Source organism: Lissotriton helveticus, chromosome 6, assembly GCF_964261635.1.
Source record: "Lissotriton helveticus chromosome 6, aLisHel1.1, whole genome shotgun sequence".
Taxonomy (NCBI): domain Eukaryota; kingdom Metazoa; phylum Chordata; class Amphibia; order Caudata; family Salamandridae; genus Lissotriton; species Lissotriton helveticus.
The window spans coordinates 1,338,805,693-1,338,820,161 of NC_136067.1; positions in this window are offsets into that span (position 1 = coordinate 1,338,805,693).

Sequence of the window (14,469 nt, forward strand, 5' to 3'; positions counted from 1 at the left end):
AGAGAAATGGTATGGGGTGGAGGAGAAGGCCGCCAAACAACCGTCAATGGCCTCGATGCCTGAACCGGCACGCAGGGCAGCATCCAGGAGCCCGTCGGCTCGAAGCTCAAGGGAGCCAATTAGTAGAAACCACCGCAATGGAGCGCACACCGCTAGCCCCTCCTCCGGATTGCCCCTCGGGACTCTGGTACTTGTAGTTCAATAGTGGATCACCCAGGTGGGTGCAAGTCGGTACTTGTTGGACTGATGAATCTCTAGACCCGATACATGTCCCGGGTTTTTGGGTATCGCCCGAGACATGGCTCGGGTTTCGGGATAACTTCCCTCATCAGTAGAGAAATGGTATGGGGTGGAGGAGAAGGCCGCCAAACAACCGTCAATGGCCTCGATGCCTGAACCGGCACGCAGGGCAGCATCCAGGAGCCCGTCGGCTCAAAGCTCAAGGGAGCCAATTAGTAGAAACCACCGCAATGGAGCGCACACCGCTAGCCCCTCCTCCGGATTGCCCCTCGGGACTCTGGTACTTGTAGTTCAATAGTGGATCACCCAGGTGGGTGCAAGTCGGTACTTGTTGGACTGATGAATCTCTAGACCCGATACATGTCCCGGGTTTTTGGGTATCGCCCGAGACATGGCTCGGGTTTCGGGATAACTTCCCTCATCAGTAGAGAAATGGTATGGGGTGGAGGAGAAGGCCGCCAAACAACCGTCAATGGCCTCGATGCCTGAACCGGCACGCAGGGCAGCATCCAGGAGCCCGTCGGCTCAAAGCTCAAGGGAGCCAATTAGTAGAAACCACCGCAATGGAGCGCACACCGCTAGCCCCTCCTCCGGATTGCCCCTCGGGACTCTGGTACTTGTAGTTCAATAGTGGATCACCCAGGTGGGTGCAAGTCGGTACTTGTTGGACTGATGAATCTCTAGACCCGATACATGTCCCGGGTTTTTGGGTATCGCCCGAGACATGGCTCGGGTTTCGGGATAACTTCCCTCATCAGTAGAGAAATGGTATGGGGTGGAGGAGAAGGCCGCCAAACAACCGTCAATGGCCTCGATGCCTGAACCGGCACGCAGGGCAGCATCCAGGAGCCCGTCGGCTCAAACATCAAGGGAGCCAATTAGTAGAAACCACCGCAATGGAGCGCACACCGCTAGCCCCTCCTCCGGATTGCCCCTCGGGACTCTGGTACTTGTAGTTCAATAGTGGATCACCCAGGTGGGTGCAAGTCGGTACTTGTTGGACTGATGAATCTCTAGACCCGATACATGTCCCGGGTTTTTGGGTATCGCCCGAGACATGGCTCGGGTTTCGGGATAACTTCCCTCATCAGTAGAGAAATGGTATGGGGTGGAGGAGAAGGCCGCCAAACAACCGTCAATGGCCTCGATGCCTGAACCGGCACACAGGGCAGCATCCAGGAGCCCGTCGGCTCAAAGCTCAAGGGAGCCAATTAGTAGAGACCACCGCAATGGAGCGCACACCGCTAGCTCCTCCTCCGGATTGCCCCTCGGGACTCTGGTACTTGTAGTTCAATAGTGGATCACCCAGGTGGGTGCAAGTCGGTACTTGTTGGACTGATGAATCTCTAGACCCGATACATGTCCCGGGTTTTTGGGTATCGCCCGAGACATGGCTCGGGTTTCGGGATAACTTCCCTCATCAGTAGAGAAATGGTATGGGGTGGAGGAGAAGGCCGCCAAACAACCGTCAATGGCCTCGATGCCTGAACCGGCACGCAGGGCAGCATCCAGGAGCCCGTCGGCTCAAAGCTCAAGGGAGCCAATTAGTAGAAACCACCGCAATGGAGCGCATACCGCTAGCCCCTCCTCCGGATTGCCCCTCGGGACTCTGGTACTTGTAGTTCAATAGTGGATCACCCAGGTGGGTGCAAGTCGGTACTTGTTGGACTGATGAAATTCATTAGTCCAACAAGTACCGACTTCCAGAGTCCCGAGGGGCAATCCGGAGGAGGGGCTAGCGGTGTGCGCTCCATTGCGGTGGTTTCTACTAATTGGCTCCCTTGAGCTTTGAGCCGACGGGCTCCTGGATGCTGCCCTGCGTGCCTGTTCAGGCATCTAGGCCATTGACGGTTGTTTGGCGGCCTTCTCCTCCACCCCATACCATTTCTCTACTGATGAGGGAAGTTATCCCGAAACCCGAGCCATGTCTCGGGCGATACCCAAAAACCTGGGACATGTATCGGGTCTAGAGATTCATCAGTCCAACAAGTACCGACTTACACCCACCTGGGTGATCCACTACTGAACTACAAGTACCAGAGTCCCGAGGGGCAATCCGGAGGAGGGGCTAGCGGTGTGCGCTCCATTGCGGTGGTTTCTACTAATTGGCTCCCTTGAGCTTTGAGCCGACGGGCTCCTGGATGCTGCCCTGCGTGCCTGTTCAGGCATCGAGGCCATTGACGGTTGTTTGGCGGCCTTCTCCTCCACCCCATAACATTTTTCTACTGATGAGGGAAGTTATCCCGAAACCCGAGCCATGTCTCGGGCGATACCCAAAAACCCGGGACATGTATCGGGTCTAGAGATTCATCAGTCCAACAAGTACCGACTTGCACCCACCTGGGTGATCCACTATTGAACTACAAGTACCAGAGTCCCGAGGGGCAATCCGGAGGAGGGGCTAGCGGTGTGCACTCCATTGCGGTGGTTTCTACTAATTGGCTCCCTTGAGCTTTGAGCCGACGGGCTCCTGGATGCTGCCCTGCGTGCCTGTTCAGGCATCGAGGCCATTGACGGTTGTTTGGCGGCCTTCTCCTCCACCCCATACCATTTCTCTACTGATGAGGGAAGTTATCCCGAAACCCGAGCCATGTCTCGGGCGATACCCAAAAACCCGGGACATGTATCGGGTCTAGAGATTCATCAGTCCAACAAGTACCGACTTGCACCCACCTGGGTGATCCACTATTGAACTACAAGTACCAGAGTCCCGAGGGGCAATCCGGAGGAGGGGCTAGCGGTGTGCGCTCCATTGCGGTGGTTTCTACTAATTGGCTCCCTTGAGCTTTGAGCCGACGGGCTCCTGGATGCTGCCCTGCGTGCCTGTTCAGGCATCGAGGCCATTGACGGTTGTTTGGCGCCCTTCTCCTCCACCCCATACCATTTCTCTACTGATTAGGGAAGTTATCCCGAAACCCAAGCCATGTCTCGGGCGATACCCAAATACCCGGGACATGTATCAGGTCTAGAGATTCATCAGTCCAACAAGTACCGACTTGCACCCACCTGGGTGATCCACTATTGAACTACAAGTACCAGAGCCCGAGGGGCAATCCGGAGGAGGGGCTAGCGGTGTGCGCTCCATTGCGGTGGTTTCTACTAATTGGCTCCCTTGAGCTTTGAGCCGACGGGCTCCTGGATGCTGCCCTGCGTGCCTGTTCAGGCATCGAGGCCATTGACGGTTGTTTGGCGGCCTTCTCCTCCACCCCATACCATTTCTCTACTGATGAGGGAAGTTATCCCGAAACCCGAGCCATGTCTCGGGCGATACCAAAAAACCCGGGACATGTATCGGGTCTAGAGATTCATCAGTCCAACAAGTACCGACTTGCACCCACCTGGGTGATCCACTATTGAAGTACAAGTACCAGAGTCCCGAGGGGCAATCCGGAGGAGGGGCTAGCGGTGTGCGCTCCATTGCGGTGGTTTCTACTAATTGGCTCCCTTGAGCTTTGAGCCGACGGGCTCCTGGATGCTGCCCTGCGTGCCTGTTCAGGCATCGAGGCCACTGACAGTTGTTTGGCGGCCTTCTCCTCCACCCCATACCATTTCTCTACTGATTAGGGAAGTTATCCCGAAACCCGAGTCATGTCTCGGGCGATACCCAAAAACCCGGGACATGTATCGGGTCTAGAGATTCATCAGTCCAACAAGTACCGACTTGCACCCACCTTGGTTGATCCACTATTGAACTACAAGTACCAGAGTCCCGAGGGGCAATCCGGAGGAGGGGCTAGCGGTGTGCGCTCCATTGCGGTGGTTTCTACTAATTGGCTCCCTTGAGCTTTGAGCCGACGGGCTCCTGGATGCTGCCCTGCGTGCCTGTTCAGGCATCGAGGCCATTGACGGTTGTTTGGCGGCCTTCTCCTCCACCCCATACCATTTCTCTACTGATGAGGGAAGTTATCCCGAAACCCGAGCCATGTCTCGGGCGATACCAAAAAACCCGGGACATGTATCGGGTCTAGAGATTCATCAGTCCAACAAGTACCGACTTGCACCCACCTGGGTGATCCACTATTGAACTACAAGTACCAGAGTCCCGAGGGGCAATCCGGAGGAGGGGCTAGCGGTGTGCGCTCCATTGCGGTGGTTTCTACTAATTGGCTCCCTTGAGCTTTGAGCCGACGGGCTCCTGGATGCTGCCCTGCGTGCCTGTTCAGGCATCGAGGCCATGGACGGTTGTTTGGCGGCCTTCTCCTCCACCCCATACCATTTCTCTACTGATGAGGGAGTTATCCCGAAACCCGAGCCATGTCTCGGGCGATACCCAAAAACCCGGGACATGTATCGGGTCTAGAGATTCATCAGTCCAACAAGTACCGACTTGCACCCACCTGGGTGATCCACTATTGAACTACAAGTACCAGAGTCCCGAGGGGCAATCGGGAGGAGGGGCTAGCGGTGTGCGCTCCATTGCGGTGGTTTCCACCAAGTTAGTACAGCCCGATCAGGCTGGCTTTATGCCAGCCAGAAACACCTCTCTCAACTTGAGGAGACTACATGGGGTGCTTGCCGTTCCGACACGATACAGGAGGATGCAGTGGTAGTGTCACTCGATGCAGCCATGGCATTTGACACGATCAAACGGCCATACATGTTTGCAGTCTTGAAGAAATAGGGTCCGTCCCTGACTTTCTGTGCTGGATAAGCCTCCTATATGCGACTCTGTTGCCTCAGAAAGTGGTGAACAATCGTGTATCCTCAAAATTTGTGCTCGGAAGGGGCACTCTGCAAGGATACCCCCTCTCTCCGTTGCTTTTCGCCCTCATGGTAGAACCTCTGGCAATGTGGATTAGAACAGACCCGATAATTAAAGGGCTGAGATGGGCAACAGAGTGGGAGGACCGAATATCGTTATACGTCGATGACATCTAATTGTACTTGGCGTAGCTTGCGGCCTCCCTGAATTGAGCACTCCACATATTTATTATTTTTGGGGAATTTTCCGGATACACCACCATTTATTGGTCCAAGTCAGTTCTCTATGTTCTTAGTGGTAAGCCACCGACCCTACCCAAAGGTTTCAATATCACTATACCCACTACGTGTTTTAAATACTTGCCGATATGTGTCCAAGAACTCAACGTTTTTCCATGATCAAAATCTTATCCCTCTGTTGTAAAGACTCAGAAACAACGTCATACATTGGAAGACACTCCCTCTGTCCCTACTGGGGCGGGCTGCCCTATTCAAAATGATGTCCCTCCCCCGCTTCCTATATGCCCTGCAGAACACGCCACTCCCTGTGAACCCAGTCAATTTTAAATCTATTGACACCGCCCTGAGGGAACTCCTGTGAGAGTGGAAACCTCCTCGGATATCTATCCCCAAGATTACAGGAGGATGGTACGACAGGGGTATTGCCCTCCTGAATATAAAAAGTTATCATTGGGCGGCACAACTCACCGCCGTTAACCAATGCACCTATGGACCACAGGGTGACCCGGTGTTTAATATGGACAGGTGGCTTCTCCCTGGCGGAAGTTTAAGGGGTGCACTATATGCGAATCCCTCCAGACTGAAGCTGACAAGGCCCACTGGCCATGCAGCCTAGGTGTGGCGGGCAGCCATGCTAAGTTTGGGATGGAAAGACAAGATTACACTGGCCACCCTACTTTGGGACACCCCCCGAATGGGTACTCTAAGATATACCAAGGGGTTTGATAGGTGGGACTTTATCGGCATCTCCACTGTTGTGGATCTGTGAAGGGAGGGAGGGGTAATCCCCTTTGCTCAGCTGCGGGACGAATATGAGCTGGCTGAACAATTTAGATATCTTCAAATTTGGCACGCACTGCAGTCGGTAATACCTAGAGGTGAGACTCCACCAGAATCCTCACAGTTAGAGGGCAGGGTATTAGACGGCCACCTTCCTGAAAAAGTGATCTTTTTAATATATAAAAAGCTTATTAACAATACACCTGACTCCCTCCTCTGTCTTAGAACCCACTGGGATCATGGTTGGAGGCACCCGCCTCTCCCAGAGAAACAGCTATCTCTTCCAGGCTTAGGCTTGTCCAGTTGAAGCTCTTACACAGAATATATATTTCAGGGCCTACACTGGTGAAGATGGGCTTCAGGACTGATGCTGACTGCACTAAGGGTTGCGAAAAGGAAGGTACATTAATATACTCACTCTGGGAATGTCCTATAATTCAGACTTACTGGGCGAGGGTGACAAGACGCATGACAGAAGTAATGGGAATTGCGACGGATTGAAACATAAAGCTGTGCCTTTTAAATATTTGGGGCCCCACTGACTTAAATACCAAGGATAAACTATGGGTGACACTGGGGATGATGATTGCCAAGCAGAATGTTGCTAGATTGTGGGGGGTAAGGGAGAAGCTATCCATGACGCTTTGGAGGAAGGATATGGACCATTGTATGTTTACAGAAAAAACAGTATGTATATATATATATATATATATATATATATCAAGAGGCTGCCCCAACAAGTGGACAAAAGTATGGCAGAAATGGAAAGAGTATAGGGGAGAAATCTGTGAGCCACTGACGGACAGACGATGGCAAGACATTGTGTACTAGATTCCAATGCTGAAAATTGCATAATATTTTACTCTTGTCGGTGTAAGGAGTATGCTGGGGAACCGCTGTTGAATGATACATGGTGAACACTATGCTTGTACATTCTTTTTTGGTATGACACCTTGCATTTAATAAAAAGAAATTAAAAACAAAAAAAACAACCTACACACTGATCTGTCCGATCTGCCCTTCTGGCACTGCCAGATTGCTCCATAGGTAGGGCTATGGAACTATCACATCTTTTGACTGCAGCATTTCTCTGCATGATTATGCGTTCGCTGCAGTTGCCACATAATTTCTAATCTGCTCAAAATCTGCAGATTTTAACAAAGAAAGTTTGTTTTGAGCTCAAATGGATCACAGGTTACTAAAAACACATTAACACTTGTTGTTGTTCAGTGGAAGGCTAGGGTGACTGGCTACCTTTCTGGTGCTTATTGCTGTATTTGATTATTAAACAGGAATTAATTAGGTGAAACATTTGCCCACACACGTGTTAAAAAAAGACAAAAAATAATCAAGTAATAAAAAAAATTAGTTCAGCACTCGTAAAAAAAAGTGAGCAAACTGTTTTCCCTACCTATGAAATAAAACCTGGAAGAAAATCATTGTCTCATTTACCCCTCTTTGCAATTGTAAAAGTGGTGAGCATTTATTTAATTAATTTCTTATTATGAATGTGTAAACAGATAAAAAAAATATAGGAAACGGGTTCATGCCCAGTCTGCACTTGTGCAAATAGAGTTCAAACCATTGCTTGAGAAGTTATGCTCATGGATATGTCTTTTTGTGCACCAGTGTTCTGTAGTAGGGCCACACAGGTTTTATAAAATCTTGCATTGTGCATTCTTGAGAAACCTCATTTGGCATGGCACATGTCTTGGCTCTCTTGCAGTGAATGACATACCACACAATCCCCAAATTACAACTCCTACAAAATGCTAAGGTCAGCATGCTTGATTTTAAAAGCAGCAACATATGTGTAAGAAATATTTTAATTTCGTAATTATGACAATGGTTAAAGCACAGCTGGGCACTAAAGAGCTTTGTAAATGTAGCTATTAGATCCACGATTGGTTAGTAGTAATCAGTATGCAGGCAATTGGACAGATGTATAGCATATGGGGGCTAATGTAACAGCATGGCATGACCTTGCAGAGCCAGTGCTGATATCTGAATACACACATTTAAAGGAGCCACGTTTTTAATGCTTCGTTTTGATTTTCCGCTCTGTTCTGAAGTGAGATCCTGAATGGAGCCTGTGACTGCAGGGTTACATTCAGGACAACACTCAGGGCCCGATGTAGGTATAAGTCATTTACCGATTTTAAAATACCGATTTTTACCGAATCGGTATTCTGAAATCGGAAAATGAGATGTAGAGAAAAAAAATCGGTAAAATACCATATCGGTAAAAATCGGTAGCGTGTTTCGATACTTACCGAATCTGTAATTACCGATTCGGTAGATACCGAATCGGTAATGACAATACAAGCCTATGGGCCAAAAGGGCCATAGGAATGCATTGGAAAAACCGATTCGGCAAATACCGATTCGGCAATTACCGATTCGGCAAATACTGATTCGGTAAATACCGATTCGGTAAATACCGAATCGGCCAGCAAGTAAAAGTGAAACCAATTCAAACAGCCAATGAGGTGGAACCACCCTCCCCCACCCTACCAGGGAGTGGCTACCCAGGCAGGTGCAACTCATCAGAACTTTCTGGAGAGGCAGCCAGAGCTGAGCAGTGAGAGGGAGCAGCAGAGAGAGTTGGAGCTGATTTTGCAGACAGTGAAAATGGCAAGCAGCTCAGAGAGCCAGAAGGCTGATAGGAAGCGCAAAGTGAAGTTTAGCAGCATGGAGCTGCAAGTACTGGTGGAGGAGGTGGCGAGGGTCCACAGGCAGCTCTATGGGAGGCTGTCCCTCACAGTCCCAGAGTCTACCAAGAGGAAACTGTGGAGTGCCATAAGTGAGAGGGTCAATGCAGTTGGTGTAACCCCCAGGAGTCTGGAGGACCTCAAGAAGAGGTTTTATGACATCCGGAGCCTCACCAAGAGGAAATTATCAGAGCTCCACAAGCAGGCAGGTCTGACTGGTGGAGGCAGGAACCCCGCGCCCCCCCTGACTGACCTGGAGGAACTGGTGGCCACGACCATCGAGACGAAGAGTGTGGTGGGAGTAGGGGACATGGACAGCTCAGCCAGAGCTACAGCAAAAGGTAAGAAGCATGCGCAGCATGACACACCCAACCAGACACCTCCCCTATAGCCTCAATGTACAGTCAAACCCCAGTCCAGTACTGCTAGCACCATACATGAGCAATGCATAATGGGAAATGTAGTCAGCTAATGTAGGAACATTTGTCAGTGCACATTAATCTGCAAGGCACTTGAAAAAAGAATCAGAGTAATGAAAGTGACATGTGCAATGCTTTTATTTTAGTGACTGTAAGACATTTGCACTCAGTTCACAAATGCTTCTTTATACCTAGGGGCAACATCAGGCAGTGCAGGCAGTGGAGCATCAGCTGCACAAGCGACAGCTCCAGCGACGGCGCAGAGTGTAGTGGCAGGGCCAAGCACCATGGATGCCTCGCAGGAGGAGGAGGACAGCAGTGCCATGTTCAATGAGGACGACCCTGTACATGCCCTCGTTTTTCCCCACTCCCCCCAACTATCACAATCCCCCCCATTGGTGTTCTCAGCTGAGAACTCCCCCTCACGGTCCCAGCCAGCACCTGCCACATCACCAGCCAGTAGGAGTATTGTGGCCCCATTGACAATCATGGAGGGAGCTACGGGTCAGGCACCAGCACCCACACCAGCGACACCTGTAGCACAGCAGCCCACCCAGCAGGCCAGCACCAATCGCCGACCACGCACTCCCAGCAGTGCATGTCCATCAAGAGAGGGCACAGTGTTCCAAGGCCTTGAGGGGAGCATGGTGCGAATCCAGCGCCTGCAGGCAAAATCCATCCTGGCATACCACCGCCAATTGCGTGCACACAACCTGCAGATGGTAGAAATGGCAAAGGGCTTTGGTGAGTTGGTGGCAAGCAACAAGGAGGTGGCACAAACAAACAGAGACATTGCCACAGGAATGGGACTCATGACAACCGCCATCACACAGCTTTGTGCCAAGATGGAACATAATGAGCACACAAGTCGCAGGGATGCCCGAGTACAAAACAGGGCAATTAACCGGCTTGCCGCCGCAACATCCCAGCTATGTCGCCGAGGGGTAAATTTGGAAGAGAGCCTGACACAACACACTGCGGAGGTGACCAGGGGCATGGCCAAGATCACCAGTGCCATGGAGGCCCTCATCATTTCCAATACAGTGGTCAATCCTGCCCTGGACGTGGCCGAGGCTGGGGACAGCAGCAGCCGCAGCAGCCCGGTTAGTGCTGTGTCAGAGCCGCGCAGGAGCAGCAGGCGCTCCGCAGAGGCAGCAGGCCATGCTGAAGTGGGTGATCAGCATCCCAGTGGCACTGTCAAGCGCCTCAGAAAATGACTCTGCCAGTGTGGGTGAGGCAACCCGGGGCATTTCCAGTCCCCACATACAATTTCATATTTTCACTTGTTGCACATCAGTGCTTGAACGTTCTTCCAACATTAAAAAACATTTTTTTTTCACATCCATAACCTGTGTGTTCATCTGCACTCACTCAGAAATAGTTGTCTGTTATTTCCTCCCGTCTGTATCTGCCATTACTTGGTGTTGACACTCCAGCAGGTTGGGTTTGTGGCACAGCAATGTCGTCGTCATGGTCCTCGTAGTCTGATAACTCTACCTCAGTGCCCTTCTTGACCGCAAGGTTGTGCAACATTGCACAGACAGCAATCATCTTGCAGCAGGTGATGGGGGTATACTGCCTTGCACCTCCACTCTTGTGCAAGCATCTGAACCCGCTTTTCCAGATGCCAAAGGTCCGTTCTACAACATTCCTTGTGCTTTTGTGGGCCCGGTTATACCTCCTTTGGCTGGGTGTTGAGGGGTTGAGGTAGGGGGTGAGTATGAATGAGCGGAGGGCATATGCACTGTCGCCTAGAAGAAAAAGGGGTAACGTTACTCACATGCATACATGTACTTCACACTGCTATTTTTGTTATGGGGGTCTGACAATGTGTCTCACCTAGGAGGTATCCTTCACCAAATTCCCCTGCCGTCAGCCATGCATGGATGCCGCTGCTTTGGAAGACGTAGGAGTCGTGGGTACTCCCTGGGAATTTTGCAACCAGGTCTGTGATGACGCACTTAGCATTACAAATCACCTGCACATTAATGGTGTGCGGTGACTTCCGGTCACGGTATATGTATTCTGTGTCAGCAGGGTGGGCAAATCGGAATGTGCGTGCCATCAATGCAGCCAATGATGTGGGGGAATCTTGCCATCTGGTAAAAGTCTGCTTTAGTTTTTACCAGTTCCGCATGGGTTGCAGGGAAGGAAATGTATTGGTCCATCCTCTATATCATGGCGTCAAGGAATCTGTGGAAAAACCTTGACAGGCTGCTCTGGGTCACCCCTCCTGCCACAGCAACTACACTTTGATAGCTGCCAGACGCAAGCAGGTGTAGGCTGCATAGCACCTGCACTTGTGTTGGGATTGCGTGTGCCCTTGGGGTGGGGTGGGCCAACAGTGGTTGGAGGTCCCTGATGAGGTCAGTGATGGTGTCTGGGGCCAACCTGTATCTCTGTAGGATCTCTGCTTCTGTGAGCATGCACAGGGTCACCCTCTGCCTGTAGACCTGCTCCTGTCTCAGCCATTCCCTCTCTCCTTCCTCCTGTAGCCTTAGCCGTCTTTCAATGACATAAAATGCCGCCATAGTGCAAGAAGAATTGCATTTTGGGTCCGTTTTTATAGGTTGCACCTGGTTACCACCTGATTCCAATCCATGGTAAATACAGACTCTTAAATACCAATTTTTAGGCAAAATCGGTATTTCTGAGCTTACCTACATCTCACTCTTCAATTTTCACACTTCTTATTTACAGAATCGGCATTTTACCGAATCGGTAGAATTACCGATTCGGTATATTTACCGATTTTGTATGTTAGCGATTCGGTAAAATTACCGATTCGGTGTTTTTTTCCGATTCGGTATTTTACCGATTCGCTAACATACAGAATCGGTAAATATACTGATTCTGTATGTTAGCGAATCGGTAAAATTACCGAATCTGTGTTTTTTTCCGAATCGGTATTTTATCGATTCGGTTTAATTACCGAATCGGTAATTTACCGAATATGACGGATTTCGGACTCCTACATCCCGATGGTTCGATTCCGCTCGGTAACGGCCAAAAATCGGTATTTTCGGCCGTTAGCGACCGACCTACATCGGGCCCTCAGTGCCCAATTACAATCCCGTCAGGAAGGCCTTCCAAGAGCCATCTGTAGCCTTACCTTCTGACCGACTCGTCCCAGGAGCTGGTCCATCAAAACGACGAAGTATGAGGCACAAAATCCGCTACTCTCCGAATGACTCTGACGCTCCGATTTCAGCTTCATTTTCCTAACGAGAAGGCTCCGTAAAGGCTGAATGGAGTTGTCCTGAGGCATTTCCCAGTCAGATTTCGACCGGCCAAGTACGATGTGTACTTTCTATGCGCTGAACAGGTTGCCACTTCCAGCACGTCAGAGCATCCAGAAGGGGAGTATTACAGCTCCAATTCGTGCCAGAACTCGATCGATCCCTGCAAACGAGAGGGTGCAGCCAAGTATCCTATTGCTCATGTCATCCCTATACTCTACTCCTGATTCTACAATCCCAACCGACATGTTTTGGCAAGCACCTACCACACACAAAAACGCTACTACCCCACGAAAAACAACATAATACACAGCTTGTGAGAAACCACAGTCAATATTGGGGTGGGGAATTCTTGCAGAAATGTAGAGGAGAGGGAGATGCCACCCCGTGGACAACACTACCAGTGTTGTCCACCCCATAGGGGGGTGGGTGCCCATCACTTCAACCATTGTCTACCCTATAGGCGGATGGATGCCTAACACTCCCACCTTTGTCTACCCTATAGGGGGTGGATGCCTAACACTCCCACCATTGCCCACCCCATAGGGGAGTGGATGCCTATCGCTCCCAACATTACCCACCCCATAGTGGGGTGGATGCCTATCCCTCCTACTGTTGTCCACCCCATAGGGTGGTGGATGCCTAACACTCCCACTGTTGTCTACCTTATAGGGGGCTGGACGCCTAACACTCCCACCGTTGCCCACCCCATGGGGGGGTTAATGCCTATCACTCCCAGCGTTGTCCACCCCATAGGGGGTGGATGCCCATCACTCCACCATTGTCTACCCTATAGGCGGGTGGATGCCTAACACTCCCATCTTTGTTTACCCTATAGGGGGTGGATGACTAACACTCCCACCATTGCCCACCCCATAGGGGAGTGAATGCCTACACTCCCACCATTGCCCACCCCATAGTGGGGTGGATGCCTATCCCTCCTACTGTTGTCCACCCCATAGGGGGGTGGATGCCTAACACTACCACTGTTGTCTACCTTATAGGGGGCTGGACGCCTAACACCCACTGTTGCCCACGCCATGGGGGGTGGATGCCTATCACTCCCAGCGGTGTCCACCCCATAGGCAGGTGGATGCCCATCACTCCCACCATAGCCTACCCTATAGGGGGGTAGATGCCTATCACTCCCACCGTTGCCCACCCCATGGAGGTGGATGCCACACACTCCCTCTGTTGTCTACCCTATAAGGGTGGATCCCAAACACTACCAGCATCGTCCACTCATGGGGGTGGATGCCTAACACTACCAGCATTGTCCACCCCATAGGGGGTGGATGCCTAACACACACACACCATTGCCCACCCGATGGGGGGGTTGATGCCTAACATTCCCAGCCTTGTCCACCCCATAGGGAGTGGATGCCTAACACTCCCACCATTGCCCACCCCATAGGGAGGTGGATGCCTATCACTCCCACCGTTGCCCACCCCATAGGGGGGATGTCCATCACTCCCATCATTGTCTACCCTATAGTGGGTGGATGCCTAACACTCCGACCACTGTCTACCCTATAGGGGGTGGAGGCCTAACACTCCCACTGTTGCCCACCCCATAAGGGGATGGAGGCCTATCACTCCCACTGTTGTCCACCCCATAGGGGGTGGATACCTAACACTCCCACCGTTGTCTACCCTATAGGAGGGTGGATGCCCATCACTTCCACCATTGTCTACCCTACAGGGGGGTGGATGCCGAACACTACCAGCATTCTCATGCCAAATTGGGGTTTCGGGTGCAAACCCCCAGCCATGTTTACCCATAATGTGGTATGGGGCTACCCCCAGCACTGTAGTGACAAAAAGGGGCTTGTGGGGCTCAACCCCCCTACATGGTCTAGCAATTTGGGGGTTGGGGGGCTACCCCCCAAGCACTGTAGTGTCAAGTCTCACCGGAGCACGAAGTGAACACTGACACATCATCGAGAAGGAACTACGATTACCAGCATGCGGTGCGTTCAGGAAAGGACGCGCACACATGTGCACTTTCCCTCAATGCGAATCCTGTTATAATTGGGTCGGGGTCAAGAGACACTGCCGATTATTCAGGGGATTTCTGGTGGTGGTTACTGGAGGGGACATGGGGCCAGATGTATCAAGAATTGCATTTGCAGGGGAGGA